General features: G+C 35.0%; 1 protein-coding gene across 1 annotated transcript in view; it reads left to right on the top strand.

Annotated features, from left to right (window-relative positions):
• Positions 1-7,825: 7,825 nt before the first annotated feature.
• Positions 7,826-21,241, top strand: part of LOC124362524 (lipopolysaccharide-induced tumor necrosis factor-alpha factor homolog) — a 54,041-nt gene continuing 40,625 nt past the window's right edge. Inside the window, exon 1 of the mRNA XM_046817107.1 lies at positions 7,826-7,955. The gene's annotated coding sequence lies outside the window, so the exon portion shown is untranslated. The remainder of the gene's footprint in view (positions 7,956-21,241) is intronic.

The raw sequence follows: 21,241 nt of genomic DNA on the forward strand, positions 1-21,241 counted from the left end.
AAAGGCGGCGCGGTTCGGCGCGGCGCGTCTACAGTGTGCGCCATGCTTAAGGATATTTCTATAGAACTTTCCTGCAACGGCGGTGGCGCGGCCGCAAGCCAATAGCATCACAACTTTCTCTTGTGGGTATAGAATATCCTATTCTGCACCCTATGAGTTCGGCAAAAGTTAATACCACAACCATTTTAAAAATATAAACAATCTGGACGAGCTGATGGGGAACCGGTTGCTGAAGGGTTGTGCGTACCCAATTTGCCTCTTATTATAACTTTTTTCCGGTAAGGTATTGTACTAGCTTGGTAGAACCCGTATCTAAAGGAATATACAATACTTTATTAGATTGTTACCGACCTATTTCACAAATATCTGGTATTAGTAATGCATTTAAATTAATGTTTAATCTTCAAATAGGTTAACAGTTTATACTGTTACGGACCGACCTACCTACCGCTGAGACACCTCCCATCCGATTGGAGGACAGAAGGAAGACAGTAGACGATTGTGTGAGAGAGCAGTAGACGAACACACCGTGCTGGGCCCTCAAGTTGTGTGGATCGATTCGTGGGCGCCAACTATGGGGTGTGGTTGTTAGCCCCATCCCCTCGGAATAAAGACAACCCTGTTTTTTAGCTGAAAATGTCCTTATCTTGTAACTTTAACATAGTACATTGTCAGTATACTTGATCAATCTAAGAGGAGTATCGCTTACTAAGTTAATCATTAAACATTCTGCTCTTATAACTGTTGAATTTGTTTAATTTAACTAAAATAAACATTGCACTAAAGACATTAACTTGTTAGAATCACAATATATATATATATATATATATATATATATATATATATTATATATAAATATATATATATAATTTATATATATATATATATATATATATATATATATATACGAAAAACAAAATTAAAAAACAGATTATCACATAAAATGTGTATATTCTAATTAATCGGAACAGCTCGACTGGTGTAAATTCTGTATTAAAAAGGTATTGCCCATAAAGTTCAATGTGTGCTATTTGGATTGCATCAATAATAACGAGTCTAGATTTTATGCAGCTTATCTCTCACTGCGATTATTGTTGTTATTGATATTAGAGGTGGCATTGATTTACAATCGGAAAATGTTGAGTGAAAGTAGTAAATTTTGGACATGTGCCCATTTCATAGTTTCCCAATACTAGTACTCCTTCACTTTTTCAGAATCCATGATATAATATTTTCTTCTCAGAATAAACCTCCCATTTTATTAAATTAAGGTGTATCTGAGCAATATTATTTAATTCAAAGTTCAAAAGTAAATAGTAAGTACTAATATAACAGCACTATTCCAAACAATTTATTGTACATAAGAATTTTTTATAACTCAGTAAGTTTTGCTACCTATGAGTTTTTCTTAATAGGACAGAAGACACATTTTACCTTATAAATTATAAAATGCAATTTATATAAAAAGTTGCGTGTTGTGTACAGTTGTAAGCCATTTGTAGTTTTAACCCAAAAACGTTAATTCCATTTCAAAAGTGTCAATTTTATACTTTGATATTAATACAACTAAATATTAGTAAGATGAATATAATTGTACAAATCTTGTTGCCAATAACCGTGATCTATCCAGATGAAAAAGAATAACATTTTCATATAACTCAAAATTTACAAATTACATGAACTAAAACAGAATATTTGTACCAATCTTTTATAACAATATAGTCTTAATCGGATTTAGCCTAAGTTACGAATTTTCAAAGTTGTAGTTTGGTTGAAAAACGCCAAAACCCATATTCTTTTTCGTTGTTATCACCATAAAACTGGAAGATATTGTTTGTAAATTATTTACTTTATATGTATAAACGCAGAAATAAACAGGCTAAACTTTAATGTAACTCCTCTCATTATAGTTCTACTAGTTAATTTGTCGTCAACTTTGAAACTCGAGTATGTATACTTTTTGAGTATCATGGGCAGGATGATAAGTCAGCTTTACAAATGCTGCAATCACCACCATATTAAAGGGGGCGATCGTACCGCTTTGTGTGCGTGGTCAAGTTAACTTCTTATCAGTATCACAAAACATAGTACAGTAATTATATTTATTTTGTTGACTAATAACATTTTCAGCCTCAGGCAGTTTCCTTACTACACGCCTGGGCTGAAAATGTTATAAGACTTCTGACAAGAATGTTCACGTGGGGCTGATTTTTATCTTGTGCAACCGGTGTGCCATCAAGGGCCGGCTGTTGACTATGGCAATAGCGCCAAACTGATAGAGAGATAGGTTAGGCTTTACCAACGACATACCCAGGTGGTATTAATAGTCTATCCTACAAATCGTAAGCAATTTATCAAACTTATGCCCATTGTTCGAAGATAGCTGAGATTAATTTTAGTATTCCCCAAGGACCAGTACTTTGACCCATTTTGTTGAACCCAAACGTAAATAATTTTGTGTCCACTATCATGTACAAAAAACTGTCATGTATTCTGATGATCTTGCTGTCGGATTTTCTAATCATGGTGCAGAAAAGCTTAAAATAAAAAGCAACGACGATTTATCAGAGACCTGCCAATTCTTAAACAATCTTAATTTACAATTTAATGTACAGAGTTAAAAAAATAATCATAACTTCCAGCCTTCTGTTTTTATAATTGATTAGAAAGTCATTGAGAATCAATCATAAATGAAATATTTGGGACCACGGGCTGATGGTATTCTGACTTAATGATGATATTAACCGTGTTTGTGTCTGCTCTCATAATCTTACATCATATTCCAGTAAGCAAAATGCCGCCATGTAAAATGTACTTAAGTTCGTATACCTCGGACTGCTTGAATCATGGTTACGACCATCTTTATGTTTGGAGCTCTGCACCTCAGCACTTGTCGAAAATGGATTTATTATACAAAAGCGACTGGCTCATCTCAAAGAACCTCATGTATAAATATATTAAAAGAGCATAGTACTTTAATTTATACACATACTAATATATATATATATATATATATATATATATATATATATATATATATATATACATATACAGATATCCTTCGTTATACATATACTAAAATATTAATTGCGCTAAATTTAGTTGGCAACGCGTCAGCGATACCTTAATTCGAGGAGCTGGAAAGGTTTCATTACTGTCTGTCTGTCTGCACGATATCTCAAAATAAAAACTGAAAAAATATAGACTTAAAACTTTGCATAAACCTTTAATTATATATTAGCAGCAATGAGTTCGATTATGGTGCATGTCACTCCGTGTGATTTGTCTGAGTGATATATTTACATTTGTCTAATGGGTAACAATGATGGCAACGAGAAATAGCAGAATACATAAATTTGTAAACAAACTAATTCCAATCATGTGAGATTTTAACATGTGACTTTTATTAAAGGAGTAAAAAAAAAGTAATGGAGCCAAAGTTAAAATTGTATAAAACGATATCAGTACAACCTTGTCTTGAAGCTTACCGGACTTGTTTAAACACTGTTATAAAACGTAACTTAATGAACAAAAATGTTAATATATCAATTTTAATATAAGATGTATTGATAAAGATCATCTTCAAGCTTTAAAGTTTGCATGAAACTTCATTTCAAAATACCCGTAGAGGAAAATGAGTTCCGTGATGGTGCATGTCCAACCATAAAATTAGGCTGAACGTTATTGGAGCTTATCTCTTAGCAGTCTGCCGGGGGATGTAAAACTTTCTTTCCTGTATGATGCCTGTCTGTCTGTCTATATGACTAGCTCAAGAATGAAATGGCCTATATGCTTGCAAGTTTGCATGGAACGTTAACGAAGCCTATTATGCGACTCGTGGTGTGACTCACTCCTTCCTACCTTGAAGTATAATTTAGTACACGGCTTAGTTATCCATGAACGCAATTCACAAGCACGTATTTTGCAAGGAACCTACGATATACTCGAACATTACCACAAACTTCTCCCCAACATTTAAAGAATATAGAATAAAAATGTCAAAATAGAAGTTGAGGGATTATCGTTTTCTGGAGTCCCTTTACTTATTTGGGCAGTACCTAGTCTACATTATATTAGAAATTATTGTTAAAAGATAATATTTAACTTTTAATTATTTGACTCAATAGGTTTATAATTGGTTTATATATATATATATATATATATATACCAATGTGTGTGTGTGTGTGTGTGTGTGTGTGTGTGTGTGTGTGTGTGTGTGTGTGTGTGTGTGTGTGTGTGTGTGTGTGTGTGTGTGTGTGTGTGTGTGTGTGTGTGTGTGTGTGTGTGTGGTGTGTGTGTGTGTGTGTGTGTGTGTGTGTGTGTGTGTGTGTGTGTGTGTGTGTGGTGTGTGTGTGTGTGTGTGTGTGTGTGTGTGTGTGTGTGTGTGTGTGTGTGTGTGTGTGTGTGTGTGTGTGTGTGTGTGTGTGTGTGTGTGTGTGTGTGTGTGTGTGTGTGTGTGTGTGTGTGTGTGTGTGTGTGTGTGTGTGTGTGTGTGTGTGTGTGTGTGTGTGTAAAGAATCTATTCTTTAATTGTTTGTGGATGATCTTTAAATAGAAGATATATTTGACTTTTGCCGTCAATGTGAACATGAACATGTCAACGACATTAACAGATCGATAACTGGTAATTTTTATTGAAATTTACATAAAATCATAACAATGATAGTCTAGAACTCCAGAAGAGTTCTATAGAACAAATGCGTAAAATTGCTTTTACTAGTGAATACTGGATTTGCAATATTGTTTGTTACCAATGTGCTGGTATTTGCTTCCGTAAAATAGCGAATATTGTCGAGATCGGTGGTTCCCAATCTTTTTTCTATTACGTACCCCTTTTCCCATAACAAGTAACCGTTTGTTGCCAACCTACCCCCTCCAACAATTTACATACAGAGATTTTTATTAACCTTAGTATAAATTTAGTGCAAAAGATACAAAAACCACAACATATTATATGAAATATATGATTTTTACTATACAACACTAAACTTGATATAGAGTGTCGTATCGACAACGTACAAACGTGATGAAAACTCGATTCTATTACATTGAAAATGTTATTGTAATGAAGAAGTTTAGGAATAGTTTACTCAATGGGATCATTAACCTTGTTTGCCAGGGCTAACTGGGTAACAGCTGATCGAAGGATGAGAGGTACAGCCTCAAACCTGCCAATGCTTCAAACTTGTTCCTATGTTTATTTTTTATAAATGCATACGAAAAGATGTTCTCTCAACAAGTAGTGTGCTTGTAAGGGCAATAAATACTTCAGTACTTTATCGCTGTCATAGTTTTAAATTAAGTTTATTTCTGAAAAAATAACACTCAAGTATGCCAGATGCTGAACCCAATTAATCACTATCAAGGAAGTTGCAATGTACCTCAAAAGGGTAATCGTCAAAAATAGTTTATCTTCATTTTTCAGTTGAAATCATTTTACCTCTGTATGAAAACGCAAATCTACATGTATACTGTACATATCTTTACATAACGACTTAAACAGTCTTATTTTGTTGCGCTATCTTACAAACATTTTACAGAACGATTTAACACTTCTTTCAATGGACCAGAACAGTGTTTTGAAGCTAGATTTTGTCTATGTATAACACAATGCCTTGAAACGACACGAGGATCTACTTAATTGATGCAACCTCGTAAACCTTTGCAAGAGCCAGACATAGATTTTCCGCTACAGTACAAACACAGCAACAAGTTACGAAATCTATTGATTTGTTGTAAAACTAACCTTGAATTGCATTAGATATGTCATTGAGCACATTTAGAGTACATAGCGTAGGTTTGCTTTGAGCTTTTTATCATTCAAGTATCTTTTAATGAAAATAAAAATAAACAAATTGGAAAAATCACTGCTTCATGCATTTAAATAGAAATCCTGGAACTTATTCAACTAATGAACATTTAATATCAGACATATCCTTTATTCTCCTAGAAATTGTATTATTTTTATTAGACGCCTCGACTGCATTCCAATCATCTTTGTTTACAGTTGAAAATGTAAACATCAGCGTTCTACAATCGATTGGGATATTGTCAGCAAACTGAAGGCAAACACTTTGAACATTTGTTATAACTGTTTTGGTAAGTGATTTGAAGTAAAAGAAGTAAAATAAAAGATTAAGTGTCTCAGTTTTCTCTAACAACCAGAATGTTTGCATTTGAAAAATTCTGTATTTTATAATCTTTGAGTGTCCGCCATTTTGTAATGCGTCAACTGTTTTACGTCAGATTTTCGCCAAAATGTTTCTAATTAAAAGAGCTTTAATTTGATGTACGACTCGACCTATGCTTCTATTTAAGAATTTTTACCAACCCCTAGCGGGACGTCCCCCATAAGCAGGATATCATGGTGAAAAACATAAAATAATAGTTTTATATGAGCAAAAGCTTGATGTAAATTTTGGTTCTTATATTGTAATTAGTTCAAAAGTTATTAGACCGTCCCGGGACTTTTCAGCACCCCTGTGTGTGTATGTATATATATATATATATATATATATATATATATGTATATATTATATTTATTATATAATATTTTATTTATATATATATATATATATATATATATATATATATATATAGTCAAACCTACAAATAGTACACGGAAGGTTAAATTTGTTACTATGGGTAACATTATTATCTAAATTTGCAAAAAATATTTTTTGCACTAAATATTTCCTAAATATACAAACATTGAGAGACTTATATGCAGTACAAACCAATATATAAATTAATAACCATTTTCTAAATATTTTAAAATTGTTGAACAGTTGTGGGACGTACCTAAATTTGTTACTGTTGCTAAAATTGAAATAAAGCTATAACAAGCTATAAACCAACATTATAAACCATAACCATGAATTTTGAAAATGGCTAAATGAAGACGTACTTTCTGGCAAGATTTATGACGTTACTGTAACATCACTGTTGCCAAAACAGCAAAACAAATTTCACCATTGAAATACGCGACTCTTTCTATTTGAAATGTATATAAATAGTGGTGTAGTGCTGATTTATGTACTATATGAACTGTCAATACACGTGTGTGTCAGATCGACAAAATAATGTCGATTGCCATTCTGAGACAATACACAAATTGATATTTGTATTTATTGATTTTTATGTTTGATAAACGTCAACCAATTATTTAAAAAAATACTACACATGTCCAGCGATAAACAGTTTAATTTTTTATATCTATGACTATACAGTATCAATGAAACAAATGTTTAATTTGACTCAAAACTGAGTTTTAATGTTTTCAAACTGTAGTCTATATCTATATTCTTTAATAATAAAAGAATATAGATTCTTATTCTTTCCGCGATAATTTTTGATCAACTACTTAAGTTTTTTAAATTCCTCTATTTTCAACAGAAAATAAAAAGGATCTGACATGTACACGAGACGTGACGTTACTGTAACAATCCTCCCCCCCCCCCCTACAGAACGTCATACCCAATAAAGCCATCAATTTCATATTTCCCATCAATTTTTTTCTGAGAATTACGAAGGTGCAGTAATTTTGTCAACAATAGCACCAGTGATATCGCAGCGTTAATTTTGCACCGATTATGAGTTCACCTATTTTATTGACAGGACGATGACGTTTAACTCACTTTGGTTAACTCATTAAAGATATATTTGATACTATAAAGTATTTGGACTGCATTTAAAATTTCAACACGTGGAAAAACATCTATCCGTGGGAAGGAATGAGTGTTTATTGTGCCCCCCTCACGGATCCGTCCCTGAAATTGCCTCACAATGACTGATATCACAAGAGATCACAATGTCGCTGAATGTGACGCCACTGTGTCGGGAGGGAGGGGAGGGCAAGGCTACCCTACCACCTCCCCACCAATACAGTCCGGCCATAACCGGTGAAGGAGTACGAGGAGAGACACGTTACTTCGTCAGCTAGGTAGAAAATACAGGTGAGAACTTTTATAATACGCAACAACTAACACTCTCGCTACAACTATACACTGTATTGGGATAGTATAAGTCAAAATTCAGGAAAATCAATTTTATTGAAACTAGAGCTTAACAAGTCAAAGAAGTACGTTTAGATTGTTTTAAAAGTGTTATAATAATTATTACTCTTTAAAATGTATTTATAATTTTCCGTACTTGTCCAAAGTTAGTACAGACAGTTCATGAAACGTCTAACACTTTTAAAGAATAATTCATATCTCTTTATTTCTAAGCCGATTGCGTTTAAAATTATTAAACATATTAAAATTACTTGTAGTTAAAGTTAATTTTACTGTATTATTATACAATTAAATATAAATTTCAATTTCATTTTCTCATGAGTTTTGTCAAAACAATCAAGGAAGGTGGCTCCCTAGGTAACCCATCAAACTTTCGTAAATGCTGTAATGAGATCCATTGATTTGTTTATCCAGAGGTCGTTTGCAAAGTTCAAGTATTTTGCTATAAAGGTTAACGATGTTGCGATATAAAGCGTTTCCTGCACGTCAGTTTTCGGTCGACTTCTACCAATGCGATGCGTTTTAATATAAAAGATTCCGAGTATAATAAAAATGATTATTTAATATTTCTATAATTTTACTATGCATAAGTTTTTAAAATGCCTTTCCTAACTAGGAATAATAAACTATTGAAGTATAAATTATATGTATTTGTGTGCAGAAGACCGTGTAGGTTGAGATTAGACAGGTATGAGTCACACAGGTTGTGTTGATTTTGTTGTGATAACGGCGAGATATATGCCGGATCACGCACTTCACTCAAGGGCGCACACGTTCAATGCGAAAATAATAATACCTGCATTGACGTTACTACACCTCCACTGATACGCGATTGTTTTAAAGTTTATAAACTGTATTACTGTATCGAATGGCTTCTAACAACCTTGGGAAACTGTCGTTACTTCTTCATTGTGTTTAAACGTAAATGACGGTAACTCCTAAAATGTCCGCCATTTTCCAATGTGGTGGAGAACTTCAAAGTCCAATTCGGAAATGAATTATGTTAAGTTTGGGTTGATAATAAGTTGGGGACTGAGATGTCCTTGAAGATTCCCTTCCGTATATCAAAATTATGAGATCTAACAAATAATTTAATACACAAAAATATTTAAAAGTCTCATTTATGGTAATTTTTTTTCAAATCGCTATCAGGATCTACTTGACACGAATTTATATTTTATGTAGTGAATTTGTCTGTAGCCATTATTTATATACCATCACAATTAATTAGCTTATTAACATGTAAGCACGCTTTAAACAATAACACGACTTTATTATTTCAAATAAACTCTAAATGAGAAAGTTAAAAATTGCCTTCAGATTATTTTATACCGGTGTGTTAATTAAATGATAAATCTCACAAGGAAACATGAAACTTCTTCAGAGCTTTAGCTTATAATTATAATCAGCTATTAAATTTAGCAAGTAATTTCATACAGGGCGCCTTAATGACCCTCCCTCCCACATGAACTTTAAAACTGTTTAGAATTTTCAAAGCTCTTTTGAGAAGATGTAATACCGTACTCCGAGGATATTTTAAATTATTGTATCCCCCATTACCCCAAAATGGGAGCAGGGGGAAACTTTGATTTTAAAAGGGAAGATCCATTGATAGATGCCTCAAATTAAATGCCTTAATAAGAGAAACCAATGACTCCATAAAAACCAGCTTATTACCATAATTTCTAAAATGGATGCAGTTCAAATAAATGTAAAATTACAACTGCTCAGTTGAATGTAGTCATCTTAGAGCTTTTAACTCAACAATGTTTCTGCTTTTAACATATTTTTCTAAATGAGATCACACGATCCTCCTAAATCGTTTACTGACCACCACTTTTGGAGAGGTGTAAAAGATTTCAAAAGTAATCCAGGTTTCCATGAAATAAGAAGAAAGGTAAAAATCGAGGTCTCTAACTGAACTCAATCCACCAGGGGCGTACCGACAGTGAGATCAACGGGACCTGCCCCCCTCCAAGAACATTGTGTTTCAGAAATCAATCCCCTATTAGGTTATTTTGCAATAAAAATAACATGTATGTTGGTAATAAAATATCTAAATTAAAACTTTATAACTATTTTTACGAAATGCATGACTCCATAAATAATTCAGTTTAATTGAAAGCGCTAAATATTTCACCGTCACGCAGCAACTACGAAAGTGAGGTTGGTGGCTTCTCCCTGTACTCGGTACTTTCAGTAACCGAGTGTAAAATGTACTCGTATTGATTTAAAATCATACGTTACAGAGTACTCCAAAATGTTCCAGTTACTGTTACTGTTAAACGAGTCCGAGTACTTTGTACCAGGAACGGTAACGTAAACTGTATTGTAAAAGTAACCTGTACCGGGTACTTTTGATTTGCAATGACACTTTAGTAATATTCTGATATGATCAGTTGTCACAGTAGTATGTTGCCAAGCTCTGGGCAGTTCTGTATTGTATTTGTTTGTTTCAATTGTTGTCACTACGAGGCTACACCGCCCTGGGCAGTGTGACGATTTGCGCGTTAAAACGAACAGTTGCCGGTTGAGGGAAATTAACAAAACGTGCTCAATTTAATTTGTGTTAAAAAATTTTAAATTTTTAATAGTGGTTTACAACATTACATGCTCAATGACTAAGAGCTGCGTGTCGTGACCAATGCCGAAATTTGAGGATGATCCAGTCGAAAATAAAAGTTGAGATGGTATTTTGGTAACAATTTGATGCCCTTACTATTATAAGATTTTAAGAATCACATATTCAATTACAGTATACTTGCATATATTTTGTATAACCATTTAATCATTATCAAATAACTGCAAATAAGTTATGAATGCTCAAAGTTGAAGTTTGGTTGAAAAGTGCCAAAAAACTGGTATTTTTCTGTTGCTATTGATATAACAACTGGAAGTTATTGTACAAACGCAGAAATGAACATGCAAGTTTTTAATGCAACTCCGTTTATTGGAGCTCGATTAGTTTGTGATCCGAGAGTAGACACCAAGATTTCACTTTTGTCTTGATTTGTGATTTAAACTTTACTACTTTGTCAATTTTGTGATTAAATTTGGTTTTAATTAAGGAGTGATTGGTGGTGGAGTGGTTTTACAGCAAACTGTATACACTCTTACCCTCCAATTTGTCCTCATGTTATTAGTTCAAAAATACTATAAAATAACCACTTTAGGTTCTAACATATCAAAAATGTCCTGGGGCCCCCCTACTGATCTGGGGTTGTTTCCATACCCCGAGTGGACCAGTACGGTGTACCAGACACCCCCAGAGAAGATTACTGGGTACTCAACTGCCATACACCATAATGTCTCAACACGATGTTTAATTTCTATGATCACTCGGTGAGTGATACGATTTTAAACGGTTTACTTCCTCCATAGTCCATACGTCCATTTTTGCAAAGTACTTGGTAACTTTAAAATCACTCAAACACGTTTTTAATGTATTTGATTACATATTTCCAAATGAGATTTGGAAAATGCTTTATAGTTCAAAAGTTAATGTTGGAGGCTGCGTAATTTTGGGACATCTGGTAAATGTGAGTAATCACTATAATGAAACAAAAATGTGTAGTGCATAACTGTCAACATTGGGAGAGAGTAGCAGCACCTGGAGAGCAGCACATTCCATTCCTATTGTTATTACACTGGAATGTACATGCTGGGCGAGATACATTGTTAGATAAAACAATGTGTTTCTCGCTGGGAAAATATTTATTTTTCCTGCAATACCATGTACATAACCAGGCATATGTGTTACCAGTGCCTGTTGATATTACAAACTTTAGTTTTGTCAGTAACTGACAATACAGTCATCCCCTGAAATCGCTGTATAGTACGAATGCAAACAAAACTTTCTATCCCTGCTTCACTTTGCCAGCCTCTTAGGCCGGTATTAAAATTTCATTGCTGAACATTCAGGAAAAAATAGAATAATGAAGTTCAAATTTTATTAACTGCCCGCAAAATAAAATATTTGTTATATAACAGGGTTAGTAAGAAGTATTTGTAGTTACAACTGTCTAAATCTGATGGCGAGGAACAAAAACTATCCTTTGAGATATTGCCTATCGCATAACACTATCAAAATTCTTTAGATTTTGTGATCACAGATGTTTGAAAGAGCTATCTAATATTATAAACACATTTACACTAACGTTTATCTGTAGAGAGTTTTACTCGCTCAGTTCCAAGCCTGCTGACCGACCATTTGCAACTCCGTTATCTTTATGGCGACAAGACGTTTGACTCGGATAGTTTTACTGATAACGCGGATAGTGTCATTGATAACAAGGTAAAACAGACTCTTGATATTCGTCAACTGTAAACATGAAACTGTTTTAGTGTTAAATAAAGTATACACATGAAGTTTAGCGGCATTTAAACTTATGTAGGCATATTGGATTGAGCTATTTTAGCGTGTGTCTTGCTCTAACGCAAGCTTAAGAAATCAAGAGGCATTGTCTGCAACAGTAAATAAAATATTAACAAGTCAGATGTAACACAAGATTGAAAAATATAAATGTTGTTCATCGCTGTTTCTCTTTCCAATGTTCCAGTACATAAAATATGTTACAATAAAACAAAATTGAGTTTCAAATTTATAACTAACAAATGTAATTAATCCAATTTAATAAAATACTTTCTGGTATATGCTCATATTATAATAATTAATATTTTTATATATTCTATTGCTATTACGTGTTTAGCAGGGTATCATAAAGTGGACATTTCATCCCAGAACCCGGATTGGGCTCTCAGTTTGGTCATAGCACTGACGAAATGTGTAAAGGGCTCTGGGTTGGAGACTCAGATCGTCCCCATAAAAATAGTCTTATCGAGGTAGATAAATGATAAATTAGGTAAACCAAAATATTTCACTCAAATATCAATTTACCAAATATATTTGGACCAATGTTATTGTTTATGTACAATTACGAAAGCCACTGATAAGATTCTCATTTTACCCTTCAGTATTAATGTATAGTGCAACAGTCACGGAATCTGAAGAATATGAAAGCTAGTGGCTAGTTATCTTTAACTAAAGCTTATTAGATTCCATTTTGGAGTTATTTGCATACAGAGGAGCGCTTCTAGACAGTGAGTAAATGCTCATATTACAATATTAGCCATTAGAATGGTGAGGGTGAGGAAGATAGCAGGGCGGTATCCAAGGCGGGTGGTCATTTAATTAAAGGCGGGGCCGTCTGTATCGACTTCCCATGGATTTTTTAAAAGCCCAGAGCTGCAAGAAAACAAGACGTTCCCGTTCGGAAGTAATAATTTGGTATCCAAATCTCGCTTAGAGACGTTTCTAGCTTTCAATCCCGGAAAAGTCCTAGACCTACGATAAGTAAAACGTTATACAATGCCACTCGGTACAGATATGATTTTAAGGATACAACACAGTATATCTTTACTGCAAGAAACAATGTAAATATTGCATAGAATACGTAGCATAATTAGTTTTTACTCATTATTAATAAACAGTTTCTTCTTGTCGTAATGCTAACGTCTTTAATTTTTTAAATATTGTTGTAAGTTTACAATAAAACAGTTGTCAGACAATAAAATTAACGTCTATTAATGCATGTGTTAACACCAAGTACTATAATAAAACTCGACAGATGCTAGTGAGATAATCCATGAATTCACCAACAGAATATAATGAATGAAACACTAAAAAGCTCAACCGTTAAAGTTTTATGAATAAACTTAAGGCCTTTTTAGTATTAATATTTAAATTCCATTTTAAATACTAATACAAAGTTGCACAGTGATTGGCTGAGCGTTGGAAACCTATCTCACTCGTGGGGCTGGACAAATTTTATTTCTGCATGTCTATCTATCTGTCTGTCTGTCCACACAATATCTCGCAAACGAACTGACCCATACAGTTGAATTTTTTTATTAGCAAACTGAATTCAATGATGGTACATGTTCCTTCATGAGATTTTGCTGAGCTTTAGCTAATATTTATACATCAGTGTTATCTGTAACTATAATAGAAACGATAAAATAGCAGACTAAATAAATTTGTAAACAAGCTGAGTACAATAATATGCGATTTTAACAAGTAACTTATTAACACATGTAGATTATTCATACATTAAAAAATAATAGAGTGAAAGTGGACGTTAAAAGTTGGCGACAAGGTCTGATTTCAGCGCAGTCTTGCGTTGTAGTACCCTCCCTAACTCATCGGAACTTTTATTATTTAACTCGTATGTGCCCATAGTTCCAATAATGGGACAGCAGGGAACTCCAGAAAGTAGCCGGAGGCTTGTAAAGTTCTCTAGGTCTTGGGTTTGTATGAGTTAAACATACTAGTCCTCTGTTACTTTAACTCATATGTGCCCATAGTTCCAATAATGGGACAGCAGGGAATTCCAGAAAGTAGCCGGAGGCTTGTAAAGTTCTCTAGGTCTTGGGTTTGTATGAGTTAAACACAGATGTAAAACTTAACTCAATTAACAAATATGTGAACCTATCATATGGCAGATAACTCGATGAAGATAATCTGCAGGTTTTAAATGTTGCACAAACATTTATTTCTACACAGACAAGAATGAGGTATATGACGGTGGATGGCAAACTATGGAATTTGGCTGAGCATCATTGAAGCACAGTAGGCTAACACAGTTTTTCCTCGTCTGGTGAGGTTAAACATTTATTTTCTATATGATGTATGTCTGCCTATCTGGCAGCAGGACGTTTGAGAATGAAGAGTAAGTTCTAGGCTAGAATTTTTGCAAGGAACCTTGTGAAGCCTGTTACGCGCCACACCCAAATATCGCGTAGCTTCTCTGACGTTGCACGCATTCTTTCAATTAGCCCATTTTATTATACACGGACAGACAGAAAAGAAATCTTCCCAGCCCCTCGAGCGATAACCTCGGCTATCTCTCATTCAGTAATGTAATATTTTAAAATATATTTGAATTCAAATGAATTATTAGAATAATTAAAAAAGATTGTAAAATTGTTCTTAAATTTATTAAAATTTCTATGTATGCTACTGGCTTAAATGAATAAGAAATTAACATTTCAGATTTAAACTTAAACATAAGTATTTTTGCCTTGAGTTAAGCACATGCATTTAGGAGTTGCTGTATTGAGAATAAAAATAATTTATTTGTGAATGCTTTCCGAACATTAATTTAAATATATTAAACATTATTTTCAAACGTTGCTTATATTTTGAATTTAGTTTTCTCAACCTGATAATTACTTGCGCCAAATAATATAGGATTTATTTTCAAAACATGTATCACCTAACCTTCGAAAATATTTAGCTTTGTTCGTGTTACATATCGGCACACCGTCAGGTGGAGATCGCGCCGATATGAAGTTATAATGAATCGAAATACTAAGGTTTGTTACAACGTAGGAGGCAGCTTACTCTTGGCATTGATATGGTAGCTAGAAGCATTCTAACTTTATCTCGGGAGATTGATTGCACCACTTGGCAACACTGCTGGATATCAGTCAGACCTTTTCATATTCACTCCCGAAAATGTATTTTCATGTCTTTTAATAATCACTCTTCCTTTATAAAAAATAACTACTTCAATACTTATGAGTATATCTGTGAACCGAAACACTGTTTCAAGTCATTGATTCAAGCGCTATGGTTGGAGGTGGTTGTCTGAGTAAAGTTCCAACAACTCTAATAGTTGGCTGTGCAGAAAACTGGGTCTCTCTCACTGGTCTGGGTAACTACTCCAATACTTAATAGTATATCCAGCAAAAACAGTGCTACAAGTCAGTGATTGAGTCAAGTATTATGGTCTGAGTAAAGTTCCAACAACTCCAATAGTTGGTTGTGCAGAAAACGGGGTCTCTCTCACTGGTCTGGGTAACTACTCCAATACTTAATAGTATATCCAGCAAAAACAGTGCTACAAGTCAGTGATTGAGTCAAGTATTATGGTCTGAGTAAAGTTCCAACAACTCCAATAGTTGGTTGTGCAGAAAACGGGGTCTCTCTCACTGGTCTGGGTAACTACTCCAATACTTAATAGTATATATCCAGCAAAAACAGTGCTACAAGTCAGTGATTGAGTCAAGTATTATGGTCTGAGTAAAGTTCCAACAACTCCAATAGTTGGTTGTGCAGAAAACGGGGTCTCTCTCACTGGTCTGGGTAACTACTCCAATACTTAATAGTATATCCAGCAAAAACAGTGCTACAAGTCAGTGATTGAGTCAAGTTGCATGTGCAGGAGACAGCGACTCGTTTGCTGGACTGGGTGGTTAACTACTCCAATACTTACGAATATATCCATGAACCGAATTAGTGCTACAAGTCAGTGATTCAAGCGCTATGGTTGAAGGTGCAGAAGTTGGACTCTCTAGCTTATCTGAGTAGGGTTCCAACAACTCCAATACTGGGATGTGCAGAAAACGAGGTCTCTCTCACTAGTCTGGGTAATTACTCCAATACATACGAGTATATCCGTGAACCGAAACAATTCTACAAGTCAATAATTCACTGAAGCGTTGCATGTGCAGAAAATGGGGTCTCTCTCACTAGTCTGGGTAATTACTCCAATACATACGAGTATATCCGTGAACCGAAACAGTTCTACAAGTCAATAATTCAGTGAAGTGTTATGGTTGGATGTGCAGAAAACGGAGTTTCTCTCACTGGTCTGAATAATTATTCCCATACTTACGAGTATATCCATGAACTGAAAAAGTGGTAGTCAGTGATTCAATTATGTTGGAGGTGCAGAAGACGGAATCTTTAATAGCCTGATTAGGGTTCCAAAAACTCCAATAACTCGTTACGAGTATATGCGTGAACCGTAAAGTGGTAAAAGTCTGCGATTCAAGCGGTATGGTTGGATGTGCAGAAGACGGGGTCTTTCTCGCTGGCCTGGATAGCAGCGGTCTGTTGGCAGGAGTTCAACCGACCTTGATGCCAAATCGTCCGCATAACGCTATTTTAGAAGGCGCCATTGTCCGGCGAGTGCTCGCTTGTTAGTGGTAGTGATGGATTACTGGCAGACCATCGAGTTCTAGTAGATGACAACCGACCAAACATAACCCTCCCCCTCCCTTACCTCTTTATTGTTAATGTACCAGAGAAGAAGTAATGCTATCTTAAACGACCACAAAACAACACATGCGTGTTTTCCTTCTTTGTTTATTTTAGGAGAGGCCAGACGGAAATAGCGTAGGCCTAACTCTTCGGGCAGTGGACTTCGCTTGCCGGCTCGCATACATTCTTTTGTAGAATCTTGGTCTGAGAAGGAATTAATGGGAAGACGCCAACAAAGTAGTACTTTTAGTAAGACATTTTCTTTAAATAAGACAACTTACTACACTCTTACTTTAGAACAGTATATTACTTTCTTGATTACAAGTATGATCTAGAGTATCACTTTCAAAACTGCTAACCTAATTCCTGAAACAGTAGATAAAGAACATTGTACTTATCCAGTCCAAAGAATAAAGAATAATTATAGTTAAACTTTCAATGAAGACCAGCTTTCCTTTTGTATAGCCTAGTGCTATCTTAAAAAATTAAGAGGAAATTTCAAACTTGTTAGCTATAGAGTAGAAGCCAAAATGTAAAATTTGTTACTTCAAGTTAGCTGAGTAGAATCAACAACAATTAGGACAATAATTCATTTGCATGTTTAACTATTTTGAATATATCAGTAGTACGAGTACTGCTCAGCTCACAAGTGTGGTGACTTGGAGCTGAATGTAAATAGTTGGCAGAACGATAACAGCGATGTTTTTGCGTGCGGGTACTACAAACAGAGAACAATATTGTAATCATACCGCATGTTCTCGCAAACTGCGGTACTATTCATCAGTACGTCATCCGAGCGCTTCATGGTTTTATTTAGTTTTTACATGGAGCAGTGTACGATGATCGGCTGGATAAGAAATCAATTCGCCATTTGATATGAAGAAAATATGTAATCAGTCCATTGTAAGTTATTTTAAAATACATAAAATCAGTGTTGCCTAGTTTTTAATCCACCAGTTCTATCTACTAGTCTACTTGTTTGGTCTTCAAAATCATGTGATTTGCGGCATTAGAAATCTGTCCGAAACAGTTTTCACATTGTTTAACGCTAACTGCATCTACTTCTGTCAAGCGTGAGTATGTTCCTGAGTGACAACCGCCGCCGGTTCACACTGGTTAAAAACATGACTCGCGTCATACAAGTTATTGTAATAATCATTTCATGACACGTGGCAGTTGATAGTGTCGAGTGCAACACGCTAGCCTAGTAACACAGTAACACCTGACTAGCCTAGTAACACTTTACTAGCCTGGTAACATTTGACTAGCCTAGTTGTTATTGTCATAAAACACACATTCCTGTCTGTACATACGTCTACATTATATATTCAAGACCTAACTCTGAAATAATCATTCATGCAATCAACTAGGAAATATGCGAAACCAATTTTTTAATTACTTAGTAAACACAACTCTTACCCCGAAGCGCCTCAAAAACTCAAGTCTTATCCAATGATTAATTACAGATGTTGTTTGAATTTGAAACTCTTCTTCCTATTTATTCAAACAATTATTAACAGACTAAAATAGGCTCTTGTAATATAAGCTTTAGGTTTCAGTCTTTTACTACAGAGCAGACAAATTAAATACTAACTCTGAAGTACGTAACGACCTTTGCAATGCCAAAAAATGCCGGGAAACAAGCCCCATAGAGGTAAAAAGCGAGTGTGGTAAGGTTGTTAAGCGACCACAGTTGTCTCTTAGTTAAATAATTTTAACATCTACTGTGAAATTGTTATACGTTGTTCAGTAGTGGAGTGGAGATGCAAATTAAAATGTCCAATTAAAGACAAACCAAACACAGATGTCTGATTGAGGTTAATAACTATGACAGGTCGACAGAATACGCTAGTGATGCGGTACTGTCTCGCCAGTTTCCAAGGTCAGATCGTGCTGTTGTCAGTGTTCCTGTGGGTTTTATCTTTCGTCATTTAAGTGAACAAACATTTGGGTGCTAACTGATAAGAAAAGCACTTAGTGTTTTAGTTGATCCTACACAGCTCGTACTCTTTCCAACATTAACATGGGCACTACATATTTTTGTATTAAGGTTTTACAAAACACGTTTAGAAAAATCCTACCGATTTACCACCAGCGGTGGGCTCAAAAGAAAAAGACCTGAATTCCCTTAATGTGAGAAGTCACAAGACATTCACACACACGTTTTGTTAGGATACATCACTTGGAAACAATACGTTGTAGTTCACTGCATACTCAATATTCTAATGTTAGAATGCGGTATTCGCGAATCAGGCTAAAATATTTCAGATGATAAATAAATAAATAAGGAAGGGATGTAAGATCCTCAGTCAAGCAGTCAGCTATCACACTCGTGATCTAATTCACCCTCACACGCAGGGTTTAATAACCTTTTAAAACTCAAATTTTATTTAGAACTGTTTAGGGAAACTGATTATAATATTTTGTTTTACGATCAAGGTTTACTAAATAAAATGTTTACTCAGTAGAATAAAATAAACATTTACTAGCGAAATTGGATGTTACAAATCTATCAGGCGTCATTGTATTACAATATCCAGCAACAATTTAACGTGTACACTTTATTGTACACCTTGTTCACTTAATTCTCTTTGGAAATTGTTCAATGATATATGGATGACAGTTTGGTAACGAAAGGTTTACATGGAACACACTCCTAGCGGTGTTTACAGCTCGTTGAGCTGAGCTCTTCAGAAAACAAACATCACCAAAATATTCTGAGACCAACCAACACCCAACGCTCTCTGAATCAGAGCGTTATGCCTCTCAATAGTCTTTCCTTGCACGTGTCGTCATCTATTCCGGCAAATCATCAAGGGAAATTCATCACTACGAAGGGTAGTACAAATTTAAATTCGTGTCGAAATTTTTTTTGTCTTTCCAAGATCTTTGAAATTATATTGCAGTTGATTTTTCCAAATATAGTTTTTTATCTGATAGTCTCCACCGTACTGGTTGAGGCGATTAGTATATGTAGGTGGCCCAGTCAATGAAAGGAAAACATCATCGAACGCAGACAACAATATTAAGGCCGCCATACAGTACCGGCAAGCCCGTACGACCATACAACTCATCCACAAACTGTAGAAGTTTGTATACCAGAGTCTTGGTACATATATCTCGCCTCAAGAAGAACCGGATCTCGAAGAATCCCTCACCTTCTTTAGTTCTTTTCTGTAGCTGCTCCTGAAATTGTTAATTTTTTAAAACAATTACAAAGTGTTGGAATCTACTTGTTTCCACACTTCAACAATCCGTACGTAAGCCGCTTCTCTTTTGGCTTATCGAGATACTCCGATGATTTTTTCATAAATACGGTTCACTTTTATAAACACTAATAGATTCCTCAAGACACTGATTTTCTTTTTCTCGCGATATGTTGTCTGAACAACCCACAAGAACTGTGCCAACTACGCTGACTCGCTGTCAGGTGGCCGTAAATCCCCACACACGCACCGGCGAATAGCTTTCGATCACCGGTCGCCTGAACAGTCCAAACCGACAGGCCAACTGGAGCCCATACCGCAGACCGGCGGACTGTTCAGGCAGAACTGTCCGGCTTGCCGGTACGTGTATGGTGGCCTTTAGAGAAACTGAATTTATACTTGTTTTTGAGACCCATTTAGAGGATTATTTCCTCAAAATTTCCCATCCCTCTCTCTTACGCAACCCTCTACCTCTTTTTGATCTTTTGCAATGATTCGCGTTAAAGTCATTAACCAAATAACCTCCGTTCAATAACCCCTATCGTTGTAACCTTAATGTATATTTTGTACATAATATACGGGCTGCAAAACAGATTCAGTAACTTTTTTGGCATTATTACGGTTTAGATGTAAATTTTAAACGGTAGAGGTATGCGCTAAACTGTTCTAGTGAAACATACGCGTACGTCCTGGGTTAAAGTTTATATGCTATAAATGAGTGAGTATTTGATCTTCATTTATGTTCTAAATATCGTATTGAAAGTATCTTCCGACTTCTTGTAGTGTCACCAAGTATTGTAATCTCCAGAGGTAAACTCCGAACGCATATAGTGCAACAACAGAGATGTATGTTTTACATGATATGAGTGAATATTTTATATTAAACGATTCTCTAGATATCGTATTGAAAGTATCTGCCGACTTCTTGTAGTGTCACCAAGTATTGTAATCTCCAGAGGTAAACTCCGAACGCA

This window comes from Homalodisca vitripennis, chromosome 5, assembly GCF_021130785.1.
Source record: "Homalodisca vitripennis isolate AUS2020 chromosome 5, UT_GWSS_2.1, whole genome shotgun sequence".
In the NCBI taxonomy this organism is placed as follows: Eukaryota; Metazoa; Arthropoda; class Insecta; order Hemiptera; family Cicadellidae; genus Homalodisca; species Homalodisca vitripennis.